This window comes from Pristiophorus japonicus, chromosome 18, assembly GCF_044704955.1.
Source record: "Pristiophorus japonicus isolate sPriJap1 chromosome 18, sPriJap1.hap1, whole genome shotgun sequence".
In the NCBI taxonomy this organism is placed as follows: Eukaryota; Metazoa; Chordata; class Chondrichthyes; family Pristiophoridae; genus Pristiophorus; species Pristiophorus japonicus.
Window position 1 is genome coordinate 30,906,540 of NC_091994.1, and position 16,347 is coordinate 30,922,886.

Consider the following 16,347-nt stretch of genomic DNA (forward strand, 5'->3'; position numbering starts at 1 on the left):
ACCCTGTTGGCGTTGTGGGGGCAATTATCGGCATCATCAGTGTCGTTTTAAACAGTACATCAGTAAAGGCTGTTCGAAAGTGGGGCATCTTCAGCGAATGTGTCCACAACTGAGCAAGCGTGCTGCGACTCACCAAGTGGATGACTCAGGCTGAAGTGGGACAAAGTGGGACTCAGGCTGAAATGTTCGAAGTGCGTCTTCATGGCACCGGAAGTCGAATTTCTGTGGAGGAAGATTGCTGCTGATGGCATCAGGCCTACAGACTCGAAAACCAAGGCCATCAAAAATGCACCCAAGCCTCAGAATGTGATGGAGCTGCGTTCGTTCCTTGGACTACTCAACTAATTTGGCAATTACAAACCTAGATTGAGCACTTTATTAGAGCCACTGACATGCTGCTCAGAAAAGGCGACAACTCGATTTGTGGTGTGTCTCAAGATAGAGCTTTCGAGAAAGGTACAAATCTGCTTTGCTCTAAAAAATTGCTGGTACATTATGATCCATGTAAGTGTCTAGTATTGGCCTGTGATGCTTCATCATATGGGATTGGCTGCGTGCTCCAACAAGCTAATGAGTTGGGTAAACTACAACCTGTTGCGTATGCTTCGAAAAGTTTGTCAAAGGCTGAAAAAGCCTACAGCATGGTAGAAAAAGAAGCTTTGGTCTTCGTTTTGAACACGAAACAGATCACAAGCCACTCATTTCATTGTTTTCAGAAAACAAAGGTCTCAATACCAATGCATCGTCCCGCATCCAGAGGTGGACGCTGACATTATCTGCCTATGATTGTCATTTGCCATAGACCTGCCACCAAGAATTGTGCCGATGCATTCAGCTGTCTGCTTTTCCCACACTGGAGGTGGAGAGACCACAACCTGCAGATCTACTGTTAGTTATGGATGCTTTTGAGAGTGAAGGAACCCCTGTCACTGCTCAACAAGTTAGGACCTGGCCCAGACAGGACCCGATTTTATTGGTTGTAAAACGTTGTGTCCTTAGTGGTGATTGGTCTGCTATACCCATGAAAATGTGTAATGAGACCAAACCTTACAACCGTTGCAAAGACGAACTATCCATTCAGTCAGATTGTTTACTGTGGGGTAATGGTGTTGTTATGCCTAAGAAAGGCAGAGAGAAATTTGTAAGTGATCTACACAGCATTCATCCCGGTATTGTCATGATGAAAGCCATTGCCAGGTCTCACGTATGGAGGCCTGGAATTGACTCTGATCTGGAATCATGTGTGCATCAGTGCAACACTTGCATGCAGCTAAGCAAAGTACCAACGGAATCTCCGCTGAGTCTCTGGTCGTGGCCATCCAAACCATGGTCAAGGATCCACATCGACTTTGCGGGTCCTTTCCTGGGTAAGATGTTTTTTGTTGTGGTGGATGCATACTTCAAGTGGATGGAATTTATAATCATGTCATCCAGTACATTCACAGCTACCATTGAGAGCCTTCGTGTCATGTTTGCTACTCATGGTCTGCCTGACATCATTGTGAGTGACAACGGATCTTGTTTCACAAGTCTGGAGTTTCAAGAGTTCATGAAACTCAATGGTATTAAACATGTGAGCTTAGCACCATTCAAACCTGCTTCAAATGGTCAAGCAGAGCGTGCTGTCCAAACAATCAAGCACAGTATGAAACGTGTAACTCAGGGTTTACTGCAGACTCGCTTGTCATCCATATTGCTTAGTTACAGGACAAGACCCCACACGCTTACCGGGGTCTCCCCTGCTGAACTATTGATGAAGAGAGGTCTCAAGAACAAGCTCTCTCTTGTCCATCCTGACTTGAACGATCGAGTTGAAAACAGATGACAAAATCAGCAGTGCTGCTGTGTCATGCGACATCTCTGTTAATGATCCTGTGTATGTATTAAATTATGGTCAAGGTCCCATGTGGGTCGCCAGTACAGTTACGGTCAAGGAGGGTAACAGAGTGTTTATTGTCATGCTCAAGAATGGGCAAACATGCAAGAAACATGTTGATCAGATAAAGCTGCGGCACACAGAGGAACTGGAACAAGTTCAGGAAGGTACGATCAGTGACCAACCAACCTATATTCATTCATCAGAGGACTCCTCCGTCATCAATGAATCTGGACTTTCAATCTCTGACATGGTCATTGCCACTCCCATCAGATCGGCTACCCAGACTCCAGTCATAACTGACTCAGAACGCTCGCCCAGAACTGGAGTTGAACTGAGACGATCAATTCGTGAGCGGAAAGCCCCAGACTGTCTTAACTTGTAAAAAGACTGATACTAAGATCTTGAAGGGGGATGTTGTCATGTATGTATGCTTGGGGTTACTAGCCACCAGGGGGCACCACTGTGGGAGTTCATTGGGCTGTACGCACGTGTGTGTGGGCCAGGTATATAAAGCAAGCCACCATGTGATATGGGCACTTTGGGCCCGAATAAAGTTGAGCCAGGTTTGCACCTGAGTGAGTTTACAGTATTCAGTCTATCAAGTTATTACATACATAACAGTACCTGAAGGGGAAAAATTGCAGGGATACGGGGAAAGGGCGGTGGACTGGGACTAGCTGAAGTGCTCTTGCAGAGAGCCAGCATGGGCTCGATGGGCCGAATGGCCTCCTACTGTGCTGTAACGATTCTATGATTTGTAAGCATCGGTGCAGGCTCCAGGAAGATATTAAAGGATATTGGACAAAGTATACGCCAGAAGGTTTTTAATTAAAGAACATGCTGGACACTGTACTGTTTACATTTTGTGTTTCATTGTTTGTGAAAATGTCTGGAGCAGACCGAGGTCTCTGGGCAACAATGGCCAGGAGAGAAAACTTATCCCAGGCAATTGGTACGATTGTTCAGTAATGGGAAACCACTTAGCCCAAGATAAAGTGCGACCTATCAACGGTCATTTACGCCGTTACCTGGACGAGATTGCCCCGAAAGGAGGGAAACCGAACAAAGAACTGCCATTAAGTCGCAGACCCAGTGGAAGCAGAAGCCATCAGGAGCCATCAACAGAATACATGAACGTAAGATCTGGGATGATGGGCCATTCAGATAATCACTCCAGACAAAGGAAATACTCTATTTTGGCAGGAAGAAGCATGGACTTAACGTATACGAGAAGGCAGTTTGCTGCCATTTCTCTCTCTTCTCTCCAAGAACTGTGCATTCCGTCCGGGACGGAGAGGAGACCCACCAATGAGGGACCAAGAGCCTTGCAACTCTACCTTCGGAAGGACCCTCGAGACCAGGACCTGAATGCTGCAACGGCGGAATCGGAAGAGAAAGCTTTCCCCAAGGAAGAAGCAGCGAGTAAGCCAACGGATAATCTGGATGAGCCTTATCCAAGCCCATGCACCGAATCGAGTGTCGTGTGTCCCAAGCCAAGCCTTAGGGGTTTAGTGGGGAGGTGCTGCATGTGATTATAGTGTTTGTGAGGTGGGATTTGTTGGACGAATCCAGTTATACTCGGTACATTATCGTAGTTTGTTTTCTTAGTCGTCTTACTTCGCGACAGGGGTCTGTTAGGACAGGCAAGTTTTTGTACTGTTGTACTGTTTCATTTACGCCTCCACATGTTACTTTTACTGGTATATGTGTGTGTGTGTGTGTGTGTGTGTGTGTGTATGAAACTGAATAAAGTATTGCACGGTTGAGACCGAAAGACCTGTCTCTGGTTCAGTTTTCTGTTCCCCAAAATAATTCCCATGTCTAGAACCATAGGTTGGGGTGATTCGAAACCACCAAGGCAAACCACCTACAGAATCTGGCGACCGCGGCAGGACACAGGTTAAGGGAACAAAGAGCAAGAGATCGGCAATGAGGGATAGGATTTCCTCATACATTTTCAGGAAAGTCAATGTAATCCAGCAATAGGTGTTAGATCTGTTACGGGCTGATAGTCCTCAGGATAGGGTTGCAGAGTGGACAGGGAGCAAGGAATATAAAAAGGTTTAAGGAAAAGGTGATTTGGCTCCTGTGCCTGCAGAAACAGTTGCTCTGGGAGCAGGTTGGAAAACTGCAGGCCGAGCTCAAAGAGTCAGAAGAGCAGTCAGCCATGATGGGGGTAGTTGGTAACAGACTAGTAGAGGAAAGACAGGAGAAGCACGCACAGGAAGAAACCTTCCGCAATACCGGGGAGTACCTGCAGTGCCAGGTCACTGAGGCCAAGCTCAGTGAGCAGGCTGCACGCGAGGAGAATGCCCGGTTAATGGGGAAGGTTGATGGGTTGGAAGGGTAGTTAAAAGACATCAAAATAGCATACAGAGTAACTAGGAGCAGGGGGTACAAGGGATCGCACCACGGCCCTTGTGCGGAAAGAATCCAGAGCCTAACACAGGCCCTGTCCAAAGCCAGATGGATGGTTTGTTTAATCGCCCCGGGGGAAGCTCGGGTGGACTGGGAAGAGGAAAGACATGAGACTGAGGATTGGGACCGGAATAGGGAAGACCGACTGGCGCCAGAAGCGCCACCGGGACCCATGTGTCCTCTGCGGCAACAGAAATTCGGTCCGCCCGCACCCAACGGCGCACTGGGCCCACTGCAGAGTGATTACATGGTCCCATTTACAACCCCACAACTGCAGGCGATGTTAGTAAACTTGCTCAAGCTCATAAAGGAAGGAGATACCTCCGTCCACTGCGCGGACGTGGAACAGATAGGGAGGCTCAATGGGTGTAGTGAGGGTGATGCTCACAAGCTGCTACTGTTTTCACTGGAGGGAAAACTTTATCAGACCTTGTCCGCAGCTGCCAAGTTGGGACAGAGGACAACCGTGGGGTTGAAGGAAGAGATCCTGAAGGCCATGGGGCATTCTCAGGACAGTCAATTCTCCTGCGTGGAGAGAACAGTGCAGCTGGCTGGCGAAAAACCCCAGGCATTTGCAGACAAGCTATGGCCTGTCTACGAAAAGGCTACGGGTGGTGTGATCGACAGATTGCAGTTGCTAGGGGAGCCAAGGAACCACTGACTCAGGACCCTCGTGGCAAACAGTTTGCCACGAATCAGGGTAAAGGTGGAGGCCTGGTTTGACTCTCAGGATCTCGCAAATACGGAGGCCAGCGTGCTCCGAAGGATGAACCTGGCTTTTAAAACCGGTTCAGAGGAGGAGATCAAACCAAATAAAGGCCGAGGGCATGAGATGAAGGCTAGTGAGGGTAGCAAGAAGGAATGGCGTCAAGAAGGGGGTAGTGCAGAGAAGGCAAGGACATGCTTTGGGAATGGGAAGATGGGATACTGGAGGTGAGAGTGCCTGACCCAGAAAAAGGGGCAAAGCAAAGAGAGTCCTCCAGTGCCCACGGAAAGACCTGTCGAGGCAAAAGGGCCGACCGAGAACCACTTGATGTTCTGGTAGTCGCCCTTCGGACAGTTTTGGGGCAGGAAAGGGGAAGGAGAGATGCTGCCGTGAGCAGTGTGATCCCAACTGCTCCCGTAAGCCCACCACCTTGACTAGCACGCGCCCAGCCTGAGTTCCTGTGTCCGCTCACGTACGATGAGTGGGGCAGACCTTGTGTGAGGATGGGGGTGGAGACAGTACACGGGAAGTACTTGGTGGATACTGGAGCTTCGAGCACGGTGATCCATCCAAGGGACCCGGCCAATTCACCCTGGTCCAGCAAGGTCCCATTCAGTCTCATGGGGTTCCATTCAGTCTTCTCCTTCCTAAAAATTTGATGTCCTGTGCCAGGAAAACACACCGAGCATTTCAACCTGAGCCCCACGCGATCGAACCGACTAAGAACCTCCTCCAGATTCTTCAAGTGCTCCATGGTGTCCTGACCTGTAACCAATATGTCGTCCTGGAAGACCACAGTGCAAGGAACCGACTTTAGCAGGCTCTCCATGTTCCTCTGGAAGATCGCTGCGGCCGACCGAATCCTGAACGGGCACCGGTTGTACATAAATAGATCTTTGTGGGTGTTGATGCAGGTGAGGCCTTTCGAAGACTCCTCCAGCTTCTGCGTCATGTAGGCCGAGGTCAGGTCCCGCTTGGTGAATGTCTTCCCTCCAGCCAGGGTCGCAAATAGGTTGTCTGCCTTGGGTAGCGGGTACTGGTCCTGCAGCGAAAAACGGTCAATTGTTACCCGTACCATCCTCCTTGAGTACCGGGACAATCGGACTGGCCCACTCGTTGAATTCCACCAGCGCGATGATGCCTTCACGTTGCAGGCTATCCAGTTCGATTTCCACTTTTTCACGCACCATGTACAGTACCGCCCGAGCCTTGTGGTGGATGGGTCGCATACGAGGAACCAAATGAGTCTGCACTTTCGCCCCCGAGAAGCTTCTAATGCCTGGCTCGAAAATGATGGGAACTTGCTTAGAACCTGGGTACATGAGGCATCATCAATGGACAAAAGTGCTCGGATGTCGTCCCAGTTCCAGCGGATTTTCTCCAGCCAGTTTCTAACAAACAACATGGGGCCATCCCCTGGCACAATCCACGGTGGGAGTTCATGTACTGCTCCATCATAGGAGACTCTGACTTCAGCATTGCCAATTACAGGAATTAGTTCCTTGGTGTAAGTCCTTAGTTTGGTGTGACTGGGGCTGAGCTTGGGCCTATGTGCCATTTTTCCCCACAGCCTGTTGAAAGCCTTTTTACTCATTATGGACTGACTTGCCCGTGTCCAGCTCCATAGATACTGAAATGTGTAAGGGGAGCTTGGGGTCTGGGTTCGAATCCACACTCCCCTGGGGTTCTGTACATGTGATTTATGAGAATGGGTGAGTAATGAGGCACCAGACACAGTAGGTAAGAGTACAAAATGGCTAATGTTGTTTATTTAGAATAGTAAACACCAAGGTAGAGGGCATAGGAAGAGGTCATAAATAGCAATAATGGCACAATCTCACTCAACAACACGAAAAATCTCGCAACAGGGAAGGGGAAAATAAGAGGTTAAAACATTCCACTCACACACAACCACACCTCCCACTTCCACCCTTCTTACCAATTCCTATCCTAAATTGAATCTGTGAGGGGGTTTGTGCTATACTCACAATCCTATCAACTCCGGGGTTCTGGGGGCACTTATTTCAGCTCGGGGTCCCTCTGGGGTGGGTTTTACGTTGTTGGTCGGTTCGGTTTTCCTCCTCGATGTTGGTTTCTTCTCTTTGCCTTTCGGTTGGCTCCTAAGCAAAAAGCTGCTGGAGTTAAGCACACCTTCCCCAGAGCGAGGGCCCTGTGAAAAGCTGACTCAACTCCCAAAAGCTGACTCCAACCTCCAAAAGCTGACTCCCACCGTTCCAAAAGCTGATTCCCACCACTCCAAAAGCTGACTCCCACTGCTGGTTCTTTAGCTCCTATCTTTGTATCCAATTTAGTTCTGGCCTTTTCACGTTCAAACTCAGTTGGTGGTCCATTGTGTAAGTTTGGGCAGGGAGATAGCTTTGAATATTCAATCAGAAGATGTCACAGGTACAGGTAGGTGTGAAGACAAGGGTATTGCTTCAGTGCACATTGGTGCCTCAATGTTTGCTAGTCCATTGTAACAGTCCTGGGAGTCAATCAGTTTGGGCCTCCCCTTTGATGGGCCATTAGGTAGATGATGGTCCACATTATTTAGGGGTGAGTCATATTTTCAAACTGGGCCGGGTAGTCCCCATTGGTTGAGGATCCCCCGCTTCAGGCCCGACTCGACCCCTGATTGGCCTGCCAGAATGCACTTTTCCCCCATTGGCCAGTGCCTGTCTCGCTTGTGAGCCAGACTCCACAATGTCTGTATCTGCCCACACGTTTCCCAGCCTGCCTGGTCTGAGGATTTTAATTGGCCAAAAATGTTCATTTAAAGTGTATAGAACGATCCCATCTTAGTTTTCTTGTCCTTAGGGTGTTCCAATAAAAATGCAGCTGTGGATTTTCGAACCTTACACTCCCCCATTAAAACACTCTGTCCAGGGTGTTTTCAAAATGTGAAGCAAAACCTTTTCCCTCTCAGAGCCAATCTTCCCCAAATTTTACCTAAACCCACGATAAAACATTAAAATTCACCAAAGGTATTCATACATTTGGAATCAATACAATACTGAAAATGTGAAAATGCTTCTCAACCAATACCCTTCTACCAAAATCATAATAGTACATAGTATCACATATCATGGTATTACAGATAGGGAGGTACGGACCTTTTACAAGGAACAGACTTTTCTTTGTGCGAGCCGAATGTATTGCACTGTAATCAGTCCCGTCATACTGCATAGGCTTTGCTAGCCCTCCCTTTTCGTTTGGCCTTTGACTTGGCTTCCCGCATAGCTTTCTCAATTTTTAAACGACGGCCCTTTCTCCTAAGCTGGCAGCGGATCACCAGCAAATCGGCTATGCTGATCAGCTGTGCCACTACCAGGGTGTGAGAGAGGATGCGGTCCCAGACCGGGACCTCTACATCCAACCCCCAATCCCACCAGGGCCTTGAATTTAAGTCAGCTATCTGGGCTCCCAATTTTACTGTTTTTTTGTTGTAGGGTGAAATAATGTTTCTGGGATTTTTGTGCTGCTTTGAACAGATCTGTCAGGTGCTCTGGTAAAAATGGAATGTGGTATCCGAAATGTGCTACATCATTGTCCATGCTATTAATCATTGATGCCCCGGTGTTGAAACTGGTAAAACATCATTCCTGATCCCTCTTCTGTGTCTTTTCGGTTTGACGTTGTCTTTGGGTTGTAGATGGTACAGCAAAGTCTTATTCAAATAGCCAAAATTGAGCTCGTAGAATGTCCTGAACATTTCTCGAAGGAGAGCCTGGTAGAGGCGTTCTGTCTCTTTTGGGCACCACTCAGGTGGGTGCACCTTGGTAAGGTTTAGGATGACGGAGGCGACAGCGTAGTGGACCCCCCTGTATAGCAGCTTGTCCGTGGGAACCAAAACCAAACCGCTGTCTGGTCCCTGGGTGGTGGTAGGGCATCTGTCCATGTTAGTTGGTTTGGTCGGGGCTGTGGGCAGGGGCTGTCTGGGGTGTGCGCTTAACTCTGTGGCGTGGATGGAGCTGGGGTGGCTTACTATGCATGCGACCATGCTCCGGTTCCATCCCAGCCCCTTCCCTTCATCCCGCCACTGTCGGGAGAACACTATGGAGATGCCTGCCAGCATATCTTCTCTGATCCCCACATGCACACACACACACTCCTAACTCCGCCTCCCACCATTTATCCCAACACACACTCACTCCCCCCTGGTTGCCCGTGATGGTCCGGTAGGTGCTGTTATCCAGTCTCTCCCAATCTGCTGTCGGGTTTCCCATGTCCTTGCTCAGCTTCCCGAGCCACCACCACCTTCCCACCGGGATGTGCCCCTTACAGGTCAGGCGAACCCTCTTCCCAACCACTACCCTAACCCGGGATGCGGTCGCCTCAATGCTGGGGCAGGAGACTGATGATTCCCCATACGTGACCCTGGGGTGGCTGGAGTATCTAGTGGAATTGAACCCCAACCACTATGGCCACCCTCCCCTGTGGGCATATATTGCGGTCCCCTCTACCCCTGGTGTCCCTTCTCCTGTGGTGACAGTCGGTGCCTGCCCCCCTGAGCATCCGAAAATAATGGCTTCTTCAGTCTCTCCCCGGTCGCCGATGCACATTCTGATGTAGGTGCACAGGAGCAGGAATTTCCTCATCTCTGGTTCCTCTTCTGAAAGACAAAACCTCATTTGGTTCTAAAACCCTGAGCCCCCTGGCTCATCCCTCCCCCATTTTCCACTCTGTCCACACCTCACAGTACCCCTGCACGGGTTTAAACTGTGTGTGCCTATCGGTCTGACCGCAAACCGCAATTTTACTGTGGCAGTCAAGGGGTTTCAACTAACAAACACTTGAAACAATAAACAAACCTTACACAAAAGAGGAAGTGAGAGAAAAAAAGAAGTCCAGGCTCCCTATCCTATTGGCTCAAAAGCCTCACTGTTATACTCCCTATATTGCAGAGGCCACCCGAGCCCCACTACACTAGAGAAATCTTTATATATATCTGTACACACCTACTGCTCTCCTTTTTAACATGCTTGCCACCCTTCCCGGGTGGCTGTGCTAATCCCTGGGACGCTCCTTGGTTTTCCTTTTATGCGGGGGAATGTAGGGGGGAGACCACCTCTCCTTTGCCCTCTTGGGCCGGACCGACCTCCGCGGCCCCTCTGTCTCCCCTGCCAAGGTGTCCCCCGAGCTTCGGGTAGTGCTTACTGGGCTGGTACAGCCCCTCACCCCCTCCAGGGATGGCTCACTGCCCTCGGGAGCAATGAAAATCCCCCCGGCAGGCTCCTCACTGCTGGGGACTCCCGTATCCTCTGGGGCTTTGGGTTGTACAAGGGTTCCACCTGAAACCACTCGCAGCTGATACTCTCACAGCGTTTCCTCTGTTCTTCTAGGGACCACTCACTACTGGGACCCGCCGCCACCCTCTCTCCTGCAGGCTCTGGGCTGTCCGCACCGAAGGCTCGGCTAGCCCCGACAGGCTCCTTACTGTCGGCGGCCCCTGTCTCCGGTACAACCCCTTCCCCAGTAGGAGACCGTGGCTGCAGGGTCACGTCCAGTGACTGGCTGCCTGCCCTGCACGGCCCTTTTCCCCTAGTACCTCTCGGGAAAGTAAAACAGGCTGCTAGGGATGGTGGCATCCTTGGCTGCGGAGTCCGAGCGGATCTCCTAACGGGTGGAGGTGAGTCCTCGTCCCACATGTAGGGTGGGAATCCCCCTTCCTGTGGGTCCCAAATCTGTGGGTAGTTTGTACCTGTGAAGCAACTCACTGCTCCTTGTGGTGGGATCGGTGGGGCTGCAGTGGTGGGCTGGGGCTCGGGATTATCCCTCCGGGCTGCCCTTTCCCACGAAGTTTTGCCTTGTTGGGGTTAAACAGTTTACATTGGTTAATGTGAAACCATTTAACCTGGCGGGGCATCTTGACCGCGTATACCATGGGGCTTGCCTTGTCGACATGCTGTAAGGCCCCATGTATAGTGGCTCAAAGACTCCCAACCTGGCAAAGTTGCGGACCATAACCTGGTTCCCCACCTGCCACTCGTGGTGTTTGCTCGGTTCCAGCAGCAATCGGTTGGTCTGATGCTGCTTCCCCATGTTAGTGGCCGCCTCCAGTGAATCTGCTTGAGGTGGTCCCACAGACTCTTGGTAAAGCGGTCCCTATTCACCTCGATTACCTGAGCTTCCGTCAGGACCGGGGCAAATACATGGCGGGGGTTCGCATGGCTCTTCCAGTCATGAGCTCGTACGGGGAATACCCCGTGCTTTTCGACTGGCTGGCCCGGATCCCCATCAAAACCAGGGGCAATCTCTCCACCCACCTCTGCGGGGAATCCCCAGTCTCCTTCCTGAGTTTTTCTTTCAAGGTCCTATTCATACGCTCCACTAGCCCCGAGGACTGGGGGTTGTAGGCGACGTGCCACTTCCCCTCAATCCCCAGCACCTTAAGGGTTGCCTGCATGACCTATCTTGTGAAGTGGCTGCCCCGGTCGGACTCCACGTACTGTGGAAGTCCCCACCTGGAGAACACCTCCCTAACCAATATCCTGGCGGTCCCCGCTGCTGTGGCTGTTCGGCAAGGGAAGGCTTCAACCCACTTTGTGAAAGTGTCCACCAAAACCAGGCAGTACCGGTACCCTCCGTTAGCCACAGGTAGGGGCCCTATGTAATCAATTTGTATCGATTGCCATGGTCCCTCTACCCTCCTTGCATGTCCTAAAGACACCTTTCTTTTCTGGGGATCTGGATTATTGGTTGCACAGACAAGACAGTTCGCGCAAAATTCACAAGTGTCTTCCCGGAGCTGGGGCCACCACCCGATCTGTTCCACCTATTGCCAGGTGACCTCCGGTCCGGGATGTCCAGCTCCAGGGCCTGCGTGGGCCAGCTGAAGGAACTCGCTCTGGTGCTGCTGGGGCACTATCCACTGCTCTCCTTTAAACAACATCTTCTCCATAACATGGATGCCTGTGCCTCTGTACAGTCCTTCGACCTTTTCTCCCGCAGTCAGCTTATCCATGACGGACTTGAGGACGGGATCTCACGCCTGTACCTGCTGGAGGTCCGGGGCTAAAGCCACCCTGCGCTCCCTTGTGTCTCCTGTCCACCCTGGATAGCTGCTATGGGGCCTGCCTCAAGCGGGTTCCACTTGGTTCCTGTTCGGGCTCTCTCTTTGGCCAGTTGATCTGCCTTTTGGTTCCCTGCAGCCCTGGGCCCATGTTTGTAATGGGCCTTTACTTTGTGAATGCAAATGTCTGCCCCGGTCCCTACTGCCTGCATGATGTGCTGCAGTAGGGGTTTTATGGCCAGGGGCTTACCGTCTGCAGATGTATACCTGCGACGGGACCAGATGGCTAGGTACTCCGTGCAGGCATTGCAGGTGAACATACTATCTGAACAGACGGTATAGGGCCGTGGGAATTTGTCGGGGTGGGTGACTACATACATGACTGCTGACAGTTCAGCATGCTGGGCGCTCATGGAAGTTGGGAACTTTATGGCCCTGGCAATGCTTGCCTGGGGATCATAAATCCCGCACCCTGTGAGCCTTTCCCCCGCCACCACCGTGCTGGACCCGTCAACATAGCTCTCCCGGCCGTGGGGATGGATCCCCGCCCGGAGCCCTATGTCCATGTCCCAGATCCCCTCAACGGAGCAACGGTGGGCTTTCCCGGGGTACAGCATGTTGGCTGCCAGTCGGGGCTCACACATCCCTTTTACTATGAGAGCAGGAGGGCCCAGCGAGCAATGCGTGCGCTGCTCACTGTCCCATCCTTAATTCTCCCATCCAGCAGCATCTGAGTGGGGGTGTGATGAGTGAGGAGGGTGATTGGGGACACTCCTGTAAACACCTGCCACTGCTTCACAGCCCAGTGGGTGGCCAGCAGATGCCTTTGACAGTTTGAGTAACCCCTCTCACCCTCAGTGAGGACCCTGGAGGAGTAGACCACCGGCCTCAGCTGGCCGTGCCGCTGTTGCATCAGCACAGCACTTAAGCTATCCCCGCTGGCTGCTACCTCCAGGGAAAATTCCTCGCCCTCATCTACCGCTCCCAGGGCCGGAGCTTTCTGCAGGTCTCCCTTGAGGCGGGTAAACGATGCATCACAGTCCTCATCCCATTCCCACTCCACGCCTTTGCGCAGGAGCCGGAGTAGGGGGACTGCAATGGCTGCATAATCCTCAATGAAGTCCCTGCAGTAACCGGTTAGACCCAGGAACGACTTCACCCCTGTAACTGTAGTCGGAGCCAGTAACTCCTGAACTGCCCTCCTCTTAGCCTCATCTATGGCTCTCTACCCTGCCCGCACAGTCAGCCCCAGGAATTTTACCTCTGTCTGGCCGATCTGTGCTTTCTTAGGGTTTACTTTAAAACCCTCCTCGTGCAGCAGTCCCAACAGCTCTGCCAGCAGGGGACCGTGCTCTTCCTCCGAATTGGAGAATAGCAGCAGGTCGTCCACATACTGGACTAGCTGTCTGGGTCTGCTGAACACTTTTAGGCAGTTGGCCATACACTGATGAAAAATGCTCGGACTATTGTGGAAGCCCTGGGGAAGACAGTTCCAGGTATACTGCTGTCCTTTGAATGTAAAGGCCAATTTGTACTGGTCTTCCCGTTGCAGCATCCAGAACCCATTCCAGATGTCCAGCACCGGAAAGACGGCTGTGGACGCGGGGATGGCTGCGACTAGGTTGGCTACGGCTGCCACTGTGGGCGCACAGGCAGGGATATTTTTATTGAGGACTCGGTAGTGCATCGTAGCCCTCCAAGAATTGTTCGTTTTCCTAACCGGCCAAAGTGGAGAGTTCACATGTGTGGCTATTGGTCTCAACACTCCCTGTCTCACTAGAGATCCCAATGCAACCTCTAGGTCTGTCTCAGCCTCCTTGGGAAAATTATACTGCTTCTGGGGCTTAGACATGGGGTCCCCATCTACTCTGACCTCGACCCCATTTACCCGTCCACAGTCGTGCTTATGCCCGGCAAATGCCGCCAGGTTGGCTCGCACAAAAGCCCGATAGATCATCGGGGTGCAGTCTACCAGAGTGCCGAGGTCATATCCCTCCTTCGGCTTTACAGTGCATGGGGAACCCTTCCCCTGCTTCCCCTGGATGACTGCTGTACCTTCCCCCTCCCCGGTGTCAGCTGTGCCCCACAGACAGTGGTTCCTCAGGTCGACCAGAATTTTCTGGCCGCTGAGGAAATCTGCCCCTAGGATGCCTTTACCCACTCCCTCCCACGGCAGAAGGATACACTTCCACATGGCGTGGAGGGTGCCTATGTGTATCTGCAGTGGTTTGGAGAAGAAGCCCTCGCGTTCTTCTCCAGTGAAGCTGGTTAGGCAGTAGGGGATCCCACTGGATAGGGGTGAGGTGGTCAGGTCGTCTACATGAAGCAGGGTGCATGAGGCCCCTGTGTCCAGCAGATACTCCCCCCGGACCCCCTCAACCCCCATCATGACACGTGGTCTGTTCCACGCATCATAGGTGACCGGGCAGAGGTACACGGGTTCCTTGGGGTCTAGTCATTGGGGGGTGTTGGTCTGGGCCTGAGGGACTTCTCCCCCGGTCACGGCTGCGACCTTCCCAGTCTGGGTAAGGAATGCCTGCAAAGCCGCGAGGAGACCCTCGAGTGGGGCGGCAGGGCTGGGCACAGCTGGCTTGGGAGGGCTTGTGGCCGTGGGGACTGGGGCTGAGGTTGGGGCCTGTGGACCTCTCTTTTCCTGCCTTGGAGCCCGGCATTCCCTCCTCATGTGCCCTGTCTTCCCGCATCCGTAGCAAACCACCTCTCTGCCTGCCTGCCAATTCCCTTCTTGCCTCCACTCTCTCTTATCAGAGCAGGGGCGGATCTCACACACCTTCCCCTTGGTGGGTTTCCCCCTCCCCCCCGCCCCCCCGATTCTGCCATTCGAAAAGAGAGGGTCAGCTGCCTCAGAACCGTCTCCTCTGTGGCTTGGGGATCTCTGAAATCGAACCACAGGTTGGCCTAGGCGCGCAACTCCGGTAGGCTGTTTGCCACCAGTGCAAGCAGCCAGCGACCACGTCGGTGTGCATCCAGCTGGGTTCAGTCCAAATTCCCCCCACTGGCTTCCTCATACACTGGCCACAGTCCGATCAGTGAACGCCTGGGGGGGTCTCCCTGGGTCTCTGGACAATGGCCTGTACCCGGTCAAACGGACAGCCATCGTTCAACCTCATGGCCTCCAGGATATCCTCCTGGAGAGCGGCCACTGTTCGCTGACCTCTCTTGCTCTCAGCAGAGAGAGCCTGACACAGGGCTGGGTCCAGTGAGAACAGGAGCAGTTTGCTCCGTTCGGCCTCATCGCAGTCATTTATGTCTCCTACCTGCTCTACTTCCATAAAGTGGACAGAGGGGTCTCCTTTTCGGGTAAGTTTATTCACATGGGCCACCATCTGCCGCAGCTGGGTCGCACTGTGGGGAAGCACGTATTGGTTCTGTAGGGGACCCTCAGCCTGACCCACTGTGGGTGGTCCGAATCTACTCTGCCTGATGGGGCACATTGGGGCTGGTCCCGGAGGTTTAGATTCAGCATTTCACTCTGCCTCCTCTCCGGGATCCCCAATGGGGCTGTGGGAGTTGGCCTGTAGGATTCTTCCTCCCTATCCTCCTCCCCACAGACTGTTTCACTATGCTCCTCCTTCCGCACCTCGGCTGGGCTGATAAGGCACACCACTCCTTTACTGGGTGCCTTGCTTTCAGCCCAGCCAAGGACGTTTGCCTCAGCTAGGGCCAGAGTTTTGGTGTCGGGCCGGGTGGGGATTCGAGTCTCGGGCACTTCCAGAGCTTTTGCTCCGGCTAGAACAAGGGCTGCTTTGGCTTCAGCCAGAGTCAGGGTGAGCCGATCAATTTGTTCCTGAAAGGAACGATGATCCGCCTCTGCCCTGCTGTGGCACACCTGAAGCGCAGCTTGTAGCTGGAGACTCTTACCCTCTCCCAACCTTCCCTGGTTCTGAGCCTGAGCAAGTTCCTCCTACAGTCCTCTGACGTAACCTTTTCCCTCAGTTACCTGGGACTGAAGGTACTCCCTGTGGTTGCGATAGCTTTCTCCATCTCTCTCTCTCGTTCCTGCCTCTCTCACTTTAGATTCTGATCCAGCTTTTCCCTTTCTTTGCTGGTCTTTACTAGCTCCTCTCTCTGCTCAGCTAATTCTGTCTGCAGGACGTCTACCTGCCTGTCCAAGACCTGTATTTGCTTCTGAAAGCAAATCAGCCACACTGCCTTTTCCACTGATCTTTTATGATCTTTACACTGGGTCCACCTGGCTGCTGCGTCCTCAGGCCGTTCAACCCTCAGCAACGCCTGCACCCACTTCCTTGAGCAGTTTATCCTTGCTGTTACATACCTAGCAATCCTACCCTCCATTTTATACTCCTCTCCACC